The following is an 11,033-nucleotide window of genomic DNA, read 5'->3' as shown; positions in this document are numbered from 1 at the left end:
AATCTTCTTTCTTCAATTTTTTCAATAAAAAAAACGACGATACTCAGAATCCACAAACGACGAAGAATAAAACTTTCACAGAACATTGAAACACGAACATGAAATTATATGTGCGGAATATTTGTCCGATAATAAAAGTTTGGCTAACAAACTGACCATTAGACACGCATTCCAATGCCATAGGTGTGTGCACCTTCGAAATATATTATCCCGCTTTAAAAAACATTGTGCTTTGTATGATATGTAAGAAAGATTAACCTCGATCCTTGGTACAAATCTAGCTGCCACCGCCTGCTTAATTCGTCCGGGAACACAAAGTATTATGTTCTTAAAGAAGAGGCATGTTTCTTTCATTCCTGTGGGCTGTTCCCACGGTTCTATATTTTCTCTGACTTTAAATTTGTCAGTTGCAGGTTGGTCCACTCACTTTGCCACAGGAGATGGATTTTTGCTTTTATAAAAGAACAAAACACCTGAGATCTGTACGGACTATGCTAAGGTCCAGATCACCAGTTGACCCGGCTAATTTGTCACCCTGCTCATTGCCATGGATACCAGAGTGGCCTGGTACCCATAATAGCTTGATTTGTTGGCACCATGTAGCTTACGAATGATATTCCCAGTACTTCATTTTGGTTGTTTTTAATGATTTGGTGGCTTTAAAATGAAGTTAATGAATCAGAAAAAAGCCCTATGCTACCGGGGTCGTCGATAAAGCAAAATCTAAAGCTTTTCAATGGCAAATAGTTCAGCAAGAAAAGATCGATTGTCTGTTTCGGCAGTCTGAACATTCAGTCGACCATACACCCGCACCCACACACTCATCTGTCTTGGAGCCGTCGGTATATATATAAAAAAAAGGGAGATGTTCAATATGGATCTCTCTGAACCTCTGGCGTACCTCCACCTCCGGCCCCCATGGCCTTAGCTGATGGAACCAAGCTTCCATGATGGAAAATTGTGGGCTTCCCATGGCGCTATATTTGACTGAACCAGGTATTGATGGTTGAGAGATCTATACCGATTTTTCGACGAGGCCCGTGGAGTCGCGTGGCAAAGGGCCTAATGCCTCTATTGCCATTAGGGTGGCTCGGGTCTCGAGCCACCTTTGCGGCATAGGTCAGTGCCAACTGCCGCGTCTGAGTCGGAGGGGAGGTACTCCTGACTCCACCTCAAGACGCTCGATCCAAAGTGCACTTCAGGGCTCCAAGACACACACGCGAATAAGCATTTTGCAAACATCCAAACCTTTCAAAATGGAGTTTGATGCCAAACCATACACGATTGACCTATAATCTAATTTGGACCTAATCAGGGCTTTATACATCATTAGCAAAAACTTTCTATCAGCTCCCCATTTATTACCAGAAATGCAATTTAATAGATTTAGTGCTCTTTGACATTTATTTTTTAGCTGACCAATATGGTCTTTCCAAAATGAATCTAGCAGAATTTTGAATAGGTATTGGGTGATTGTCTAAAGTTAGCCTAATACTCTTTCTTGTGAAAAACTTAAAACCCCACTGAAGGCCCCAGTTATGAATCATATCCAGTGCCAGTTGGATGCGATTTGCCGAGAATTTTGCATTACTGCTAGAATGCCATAATGGCACAATCATCAGCATTCAGTGAATATTTTAAGTTTTCCGAGGGGGAGTGGTAAGATGTCATTTATCATACATAGAAATAATGTTGGCGACAAGACAAACCCCGTTAGCTGGACAAAATGTCCGAAAAAGTGACATTGTGGGAAAAAGGTTTGACAGAGAAGTTCTTGAGAAACGAAATTTTGAATGAAACAAGGCAATTTTCCACGTAATCCAAAAAGCATAAAATTTTGAGTGGGCCCCATATCGCCATGTCATGTCGTAGGCTTTTTTCTATATCTAAAAATAACTGAAATAAAAAATTCTTTTTTGGCAATGGCCTCTTGATATGGCTGTCCAGTTTTACTAGTTGATCGAGATTTTTGGCGTCCCTTTCGGAACCCGCACCTGCCCGTCAACTAACAAAATTTTGGGAAATTTTAAAAATGCGGGTAGCCAACTGTTAACAATTCGTTCCATAAACCTTGCTAAGCAACTTGTCAACGCAATTGGAGGGTAGGAGATGGCAGATCTGGGATTACCCCCTCCTCTCAATACGGGATGATATGGGCGACGTGCCATGAGTTTGGAAAAGTGTGACTTTTCCAAAATTTCATTGTACACTTCTAGCAACTTAATCATGTCATCATGATTAAGATGCTTCATCATCTCATATCGAATCTCTCGGGCCTGGAGATGTTCCTCTACAGGTTTCTAGGGCTCGGACAAGCTCATCCATTGTTAGATCTTTATTGTAATAAAAGTCATCTCCTGTGGCAAAGTGAATAGGTTGCAGCTCAGCCGTTTCCCCTTAAATGGTCAGGAAGGCGGGATGGTAGTTGTCTGAGCTGCTTGTATGAGAGAACTTGCCTGGCGAGTGCATTAGCAATGTCTCTAGGTGAATCTAAATTAGTACCCTCGTGAAAGATGTTATTAATTTTGAAAGATTTTTTTTCTTATTGATTTTATTGACATGGACCAACCCCCCTGATATTTTGGTATTGTTGTTAATTGTAGAGACAAAGCTCTCCCAGGAGTTTCTTTTTGCTAGTCTTATTATTCTACTAGCCCTTGCTCTTGCTAGTTTGTAATTGCAAAAGTTCTAAATTTGTGATGTTATTTTTGAAAAGCCTGTAGGCCTTATTGCGTCAGCCACAGCGCCCTGTGGCAATCTGGTGTCCACCATGGAACTCTATGCTTAACACTATCTGTCGAAGTTTTAAGAAGGGTTAGCAATCTGCTTCTATAATCAAATTTCTGAATATTGTTTACTTTACATCAATGGTTTCTCCAACAATTTCAAGCTTAATGCTCCTTGGTGATTTCGACCCAGTCTGCTCTTTTACATTAAATTGGGTGCTGAAGGGGTTCTCACTGTGTCCATGAATATTCAATACAAAAAGGATGATCGCTTCCCAACGAGTCGTCAATGGTGTGCCACAAGCACTTGGCTGCTATTGATGAAGAGAACCCCGTGATAGGTCTATAAAGGGTCAAATTACCGGGATTATCGTCCAACCGCGTCGGGCTACCATCATTCCGAAGGATTAAAACAGACTCATTAATCAACTTAAACTTGCTCACCTCTACCATCTACCCGCAGGGAACCCCATAACGTATGATGAGATTAAAACACCTAAAATTACTTTATTTTGTGGCAGACGTTCCTGAAGAGCAAAGGTTTTCACTGTATCAGGTGGAGAATAAACTGAACATATAGCCCGATACGTGCCATTAATTTTACTTTGCATGCGACAAACTCCAAGTAGAATCAATAGTCACCCTTTTGTAGAAGGGAGGCTTTGGTGGATGTATATGGGCGACTCCCCCTCCACCCCTACCTCACGATCCTTCCGAATAATGGTAGTTTCCTCTGCGAAACGACCTCGTCAGAGACGAGGTGTGTTATATGCGTTTCTTGGAGATGTATGATATCCTGAGCATAGGACGAGGCTAATAATTTAAGGTCATTTATTCTAGTTCTAAGACTTTTGACAGTTCCATTTTTATAATGGTCGACGCGAAATTACGTTTTATAGGGTGTGGAAATGCCTTTTGCACCAGTTTTTATTTTCTTTTATTGGAGGGAGACGCCTCCTCTTCCTCGCTTCCCCCGGGGGCCCCTCTCGGGATGGTTTGGAGACAGAAGCCTCCATGCCTGCACCTCCTGGCGAGGGGAGACGACTGGCAGATTGCGACCTGCTTCTCTCTCGAGAAGCCGATCGCGAGCCAGACAAAAACCTTACAGGAGTTAGCCCGAGGGAAGGTGCGCTCCGGACTGTGATTCATTTTCATCCTCCTTATGACGTTTATGCTGGGTTGATGCAGCCATTTGATCGACCCAATTTTGTCAATTGATAAACCTTTAATATTTAATTCTTTAACAGTTTGTTTGAGTTCGGCAAAATCCCTGTTGACTGACATCACTTGCACAGGGGTGTTGCTAGTTACTGCTGCAGCATAGGAAGTATCAGGTTTTTGTTCAAACTTTCAAAATTTCCTCTTAGCTTCAGTATAACTAACTTATGCTTTCTCATATATGCTAATGTCTCAGTCTCCTTCTTTTAGGATGCTGCACTCAGCAGATCCTGACTGATGGGGAACCTCCACAGTTTTGCACATTTGGAAATCTGGCTATTACAATGTGATGGTGTCATGGCTTCACAGACATTTACGGCATTCCAATTTACTTGAGTCTTTATCAATACATCTTAAAAGAGGTGTGTCCGAATTTTTTGGCATCTATTACAATGCATTGGCTTTGGGGCATAAGGTCTTACTTTGAACACGTTTCTTAACCGACATTGGCATACTCTGGGATTTTATTTAAAGCAAAGGTCACCCTTCCCATCCTTCTTGGTCATACAATGACGTCCACTAAAATCTTGGTCCTTCATGCTCTCGAGAATTTCACTTTCTTCCATCGTCCTCAAATCCCTGTGAAAATTACTCCCTTAACAGGTATTTGGGCCATCTCGCAATTTTTTGACAAAAATCAAAATCGCCGTCCACTTTACCATCAAGACCTTTTTGAAATAAGGGGTTCACATTTAAAGCGATTGATTTTCATTCACGCATTTTACATTCGCGAACCTCGCATTCTCAGTTGGATTTTGGGAAAAATGGTCTTCTCGTTTTGTCGTTAGTGGGGGTTCCGTTGTTCAAAGTCAGATTGGTCTGAGAGTGGTCATGAGTCGCCCCTCCTCCTTGAGGAGGAGAAGGGGGAGCCGGGGTAGTATTCATCCTGGGTAGCGGACCAGGTCCGACCCCTTGTTTCAATATGGTTATCCTGAAGGGACCAAAAACTCTTAATTTTGGTATCAAACTAACAGCAATAGCTAAGAGAGTTAGACAGTTTTCAGCCCCTCTACTCCCAAGTGGAGGCCCGGTTGCGTTCTCCAGTACCACAGAGGGCTCAGTTATGTGTAGGACCTTCCCTTACCGCCGAATTTTCCTAGGCGAAGGACGGTAAGTCGATGCCCACCCCCCAAGCGAATACGGGAGTTCACGAGGAACTCCGGCAGGCTCAGGAAATTCACATTAAGAGAAATATTTAGGAAAAGAAAAAATGCGCCCAAAGACGCCTCCAGACTACTGGGCCTCCCTACCCAGGGTCAAAGCCCACAAGGGCTACCCTCATGTAGAAGAGAGCTGCGGGTCTGAGGTGGGGGGGCTGATTACGCCTACTGTGCCTCGTGTCACCTGGCAAAAACAAGAGCACTGAAAGTAAGCACTATAAAGTACGAAAAGTTCTGTAATTACAGGTTTTTTACTTTATTTCGAATTACTTTACAACACAGAAGCAATAATGTCTAGCGAGACGAGAGGCCCCGGGCTCCAGGGTAGCTCTTGTGGCACAAGACTTTGTATTTACTGCTGCTGCGTTAAACAAGGTGTTCTTTTCATCAAAAAATGAAAAAACGAGTGGGTGTTTGACCTGGCTGCCCCGGGCCTATATGTACAACCTCCCCGCAAGTAGAATTATAAGAAAGGGGAATCTCAAGTCAATCAAGGTGAAGGTGGCATTCCTCTCAAAAGAAGGCGATAATAAATCTTACTTAAAAAAAGGCCTAGTTGTAAAACCGGCCATAAAAATAGTTTTGTATGGCTAAAATAACGTTAAAAAAGAAAAAAAAAACATACTATATAGTCCCAGACAGAATAATGTGCTCTCCTATGCGGATTGATAAAAAGAAAACGTGAATAAAACTTTTAATAAACTAATTAAAAAACAAAAGAAAAGATACATAAAATGGCAAAAGCCGATCAAAAAAGCATCTTTCTCGTCCCCCATCTTCCTGGACCCGCGGACCCGCTTACGGTCATTGACGGCCTCATGGTTGCACAAAAAGGGTAACTCTTCTATTCTATCCTATTTTTCGGGTTCCTCCGTCTTATGGTTGGAGATTGACTACAGCCTTCACTAAGATCATAGATTTCATATTCGTTTAAAAGATTTAAGACCTGAGATATAGATAACCAAAATACTAAGTGTAGCTATATACCTTAATATTTATTACCCACAACATTATTTTGTTTAAGAACTGAAAACGGTCGGCAGTAAGCAGAGACATGCGTAAGACTCAAGAAGGGCGCCGTTTACGTCCCCTGGAGGGGCCTCACAGCCAGTCCAAGTGGAATGGAGGATGGGGAAGTTTGTATTTGTTCAATAAAATTTTGTCTGGAAATCCTTAATTCTTTTCCACGATGCACCATTCTAGACGGTATATGAAATTCTTATATCTAAAAAGTTTTTTAAAACCCTATATACAATAAAAATATCACTTTAGTTTAGGGTCGGAAACCCTTTTGGCCCAAGGGTTTCCCCATGGCCCCACGTGATTCAAAGGAGCAAAGAAAAAGTTAAAAAATATGAGAGGACCCTAAAATTTGGGTGGTCCAATTTAATTCACGATTTTTATATTTAGAAACTGACAAATGATCATAGGAATTTGAAAGAAACCCCCAGAAAGTTAATGGGTAGTAAATAATTATAATAATAAAATAAAATATTAATGGTCCAAAATTTGTCATTTTTTTCCCCATTCATTTGCTGGCTCATAGAAAATTAAAAAAAGAGGTTCGTGCTACTTTCAAAAAATTTAAAAAATTTTTGATAAAGGGAAGGAAAGGGCTATGTCCAGTTTTAGGATTTCAAAAACTCAGGATTGGTACCTTAGGAGTATATATAAAAATGCAGATTTTGGCCCAGCAAAACTACCGTGTGCTGTTTTGCTAACTTGTACGGCCTTAATTCGAGAGGTCAGAATTTTCGTCTTGTCCTTTTCCCCCTTTAAATTTTGCATGTTAACAAATTTGGCCTTTTCTTAGTCCCATTGTTTTTTTTTTTATTTTTCCCAAACCCCCAGACCAATTCCTTCTCGTGACAACTTGTATATTTTTTTTTGAATGGGTGGGCGATAAAGAAATTTGTGCCATAACGTATATCTTTTTTTGAATGGTCGTATCCCGGTAATGTGTTAATTATAGTTCGTAATTTAGTTATCCAAATCATAAAAATACTAAAATTTCCCCTTTTTTGAAAATATAAAAACACTTATTGGACGAAACGACCCAAAAAATCTTGGCAAGAGTGTAAATTTTAACAAGGAAAGCTTTGGCCAAACTTGGAGGACAGGTCTTTGCAGCTATGAAGCCAAAGTTGTAAAGGAGCTATGACACAATTGCTGAAAATCCTGTTCATTTATGCTTTACCCTAACAAATTACTTTAACAATGATCACTGTATTATTTTTTGTAAAGAAACGTATACTCCTCTAAAATAAAGTTACCAGTGAGTAAACCTTCCTCCTAACGCCTGGTAAAAAGGATGTTTGTGTTTCGTGAAAGGTTTTGTACGCCTCTGTGCAATATCAGTATGTATATATAGGTAAATAAATCAAGAAATAAATGGCAGCCACCATAACGATCACTTCACCCTTTCAGTAAATCATACTCGCACAACAAACTTCTTAAAGGACGATCACACTCTGCATCATTCAGAGCGGGTCAAAGTCAGGTCGGAGCACCATGCAGTGTTCCACCACGAAGCCATTGTTCGGGGCTTTCCCAGTACCAGTCCTCGGCCTTGATCGGAGAACCCGTTTTCGAACCACTGCCAGCTGCCCTCGATGTCCCGGTCGGAGGCGCCGACCCACACGGCCAGCGTCTCTATGGGGAGGTGGCGCCAGATTATGCGATAGATTCAACGGAGGAGGGAGAGGCAAGCAACAAGGAACAGGGAACTCTCATGCATGAAGAAATGGTGTGGGGTGGGGGGTACCCTTAGTAGACTCAAACCCCGTTACTTTCTAGTAACTCATTTCATAAGGCACGATCCCATTCGCGAAAAAAAAGCATGACCCTTGGTAATAATGTCTATGACCACTTTCCCTGTTATATTCTATTATTGATGAAAATATGTTAATTATGATATTATGATATAGTAAAATAATAAAAATAATAATATATAATAATAATAAATAATAAATAATAATTTAAAAAAAATAATAATGATGATAAAGACCATAATAATAATATGATAACAAAGATAACAGATAAAATCAAATTCACACAAAATACACGAATAAGAGATTAATAATTAATGATAATGTTGAAAGGTGCCTTTTCAATACTCACGGCCCTTATCGATGACATAGTCCCTGAGGCCGAGGACTTCGGCCGGCGAGGGCGAGATCCCCCCCGAGGCCGAGGCAGAAGGCGCGTTGCCTCGTCGAACAACACGTTCGGTAGTTTGGGTCAGGTTGGAAGCCTCGGACCCGCCTTGACGAAAGGCTCGGACACCCGGGAACTCTGCCAAAGACGTCGAAGGGTAATGGAAAGCAAAAAGGCTGGTAATCTCTGAAAGGATTTTTTTGCGAAAATCCAAACGGGCTTGGATATGATTCTCCGTAGCATTGTTGTTTTTTAAATAAACAGTTTATTCAGATAATCTTTTTATTCGCCATAATCAAACGTTCTGATTTTTTTTACTTTTCCCCTTTTTATTTTTTTTTGAAACCCTGGGGGAAAAATAGGGAAGGCCCAGGAGTTAAACCATGAGAAAAATAACTTTGGCCGGGAAACCGACGGTGAAACCCAATTTTTAAAAAATAAAAATTTTAAACTCCTGAAGTAAGTTTAAATTTTTCCCTTTTTTGGGAAATTACCCTTTTCCGGCTAATTGAAAATTATAACGACAAATTTTCCCAAAACAAAACCAAAAACAGGGGAATTTTGGTTAAAATCCCATTTGTTTCCCCTTTCTTTTGGGGTTTTTAATTTTAACTTCCTTTTTCGGGAAAACTATTAAGTTAAATACAAAAAAGAAAAAACCATGGAAACAAAAGTAACAAAAAAGGAAGGGGGGTTTTTAAAAAAGAAACAAAAAGGAAAACCCGAAAAAAAAAAAATTTCAAAAAACCTTGCCAAAACCGAAAGAGAGAGAAGAAGAATTTTTAAAAAAGAGAAGAAATGGGGAAAAAAGGGGAAGGGGGAAAAGGGGGGGAGAAGGAGAGAGAGAGAGAGAGAGAGAAAAGAGGGGAGAGAGAGAGAGAGAGGAGAGGGGAGAGGGAAGAGAGAGGCGGGGGGAGAGAGAGAGGGGGAGAAAAAGGGGGAAAAAGAGAAGAGAGAAGAGAGAGGGGAGAGAGAGAAAAGGAGGAGAGAGAGAAAAAAGGGCTTTAGAAAAAGGGAGGGGGGGGGGCGGGGGAGAGAAAAGGGGGAGGAGAGAGAGAGAGGGGGGGAGGGGGAGGAGAGAGAGAGAGAGAGAGAGAGAGAGAGAGAGAGAGGGAAAAAGAGAAAAAGAGAGAGAGAAGGGGGAGATAAAAGGGAGAGGGAGAGAAAAGGGAGAGAGAGAGAGAGAAGAGAGAGAAAGGAGAGAGAGGAGAGGGGGGGAGGGGTGAGGGGAGGGGGAGAGAAAGGAGAGAAGGAGAGAGAGAGGGGGAGGGGAGAGAGGAGAGGGGAGGGGAAGAGAGAGAGAGAGAGAGAGAGAGAGAGAGGGGGGGGTTTTTGGGTTTTGGGGGGGGGGGGGGGGGGGGGGGGGGGAGGGGGGGGGAGATTTTTAAAAGGGAAAAGGAGGGGAAGAGGAAAGGGGAAGAGGGGAAAAGAGAGAAAGAGAGAAAAGGGAGAGGAAAAAGGAAAGAGAGCGGAGAGGAAAAGAGGGGAAAAGGGGAGAGAGCGAAGAGAGAGAGAGAGGGAGAGAGAGAGAGAGAGAGAGAGAAGAGGAGAGAGAGAGAGAGAAGAGAGAGAGGAGAGAGAGAGGGGAAAAAAGAGAGTTTGGTTGTTTTGTGTGTGGTTTGTGTGTGTGTGGTGGGGTTGTGTGTGGTGTGTGTGTGTGTGGTGTGTGTGGTGTGTTTTTTTTGGTGTGTTTTGGTGTGCGCGCCGCATGCGCTTTCTAAACCGTGCGCTACACAAAGACGAGAATTGCATTGGGAACAGAGGAAAGATGTAAGAAGAGAGAAAGGGGAGAGAGAGAAAAGAGGGAGGGAGAGAGAGAGGAGAGAAAAAAATGGGGCAAAAAAGGGGAGAGGAGAGAGAGGGGGGGGAAAAAAAAGAGAGAGAGAGAGAGAGGGGGAGAAGGGAAAAGGGGGGGGGGGGGGGTGTGTTTTTGGGGGGGGGGGGGGTGGGGGGGGGGGGGGGGGGGGGGGGGGGAGACTTTTAAGGGGAAAAAGAAAAGAAGGAAGGGGAAAGAGAAAGAGAGAGAGAGAGAGAGAGAGAGGGGGAGAAAAATAGGGGGGGAGAGGGGAGAGAGAGAGAGAGAGAGAGAAGAGAGAGAGAGAGAGGAAAAGGGGAGAGAGAGAAGAGATGAGAGAGAAAAGAGAGGGGAGAGAGGGGAGGGGAGAAAAGAGGGAGAGAAAGGGGAGAGAGAGAGAGAGAGAGAGAGGGGAGAGAGAGAGGGGGGCGGGGGGGGAGAAGAGGGGAGGGGAGGGTGAGAAAAAAAAGAAAGAAAAAGGGGGGAGGGGGGGGGGGGGGGGGGGGGGGGGGGGGGGGGGCGGGGAAGGAGGAAAAGGGAAAAAGAGAAAATTGAGGGAAAAGGGGAAAAGAGAGAGGAGAGAGAGAGGAGAGAGAGAGAAAAAAGAGAAGAGAGAGAGGGGGAGAAAAGGGGGAGAGAGAGAGAGAGAGAGGAGAGAGAGAGAGAAAGGGGTGAGAGAGAGAGGGGAGAGGAGAGAGAGAAGAGAGAGAGAGAGGAGAGGAGAGAGAGAAAGAGAGAGGAGAGAGAAAAGAGGGGAGAGAAAGAGGGTGCGCCCGTGGTGTTAAAAGCAAGAGAGGGGAGAGGGTGAGAAAAAGATAGAAACTGATAAATAGGCGCTAAATAATCCACTTCATGCAACTCTCTACGTTTTATCACAGATACGTTTTTGTTGTCTTAGAGAATGCAATATAAGAATATAGCAAGGGTAATTTCTAACCTCTCCTCCAAGTTATATCCATCATTAAATTGAAGAAAATC

At 42.7% G+C, this 11,033-nt stretch overlaps 1 pseudogene; it reads right to left on the bottom strand.

Annotated features, from left to right (window-relative positions):
- Positions 1-7,447: 7,447 nt before the first annotated feature.
- Positions 7,448-11,033, bottom strand: part of LOC119573928 — a 10,701-nt pseudogene continuing 7,115 nt past the window's right edge.

Source organism: Penaeus monodon, chromosome 6 (genome assembly GCF_015228065.2).
Source record: "Penaeus monodon isolate SGIC_2016 chromosome 6, NSTDA_Pmon_1, whole genome shotgun sequence".
Lineage (NCBI taxonomy): Eukaryota > Metazoa > Arthropoda > Malacostraca > Decapoda > Penaeidae > Penaeus > Penaeus monodon.
The sequence above is the reverse complement of the archived record's forward strand: the minus strand, read 5'-3'. Positions and strand labels throughout refer to the sequence as shown.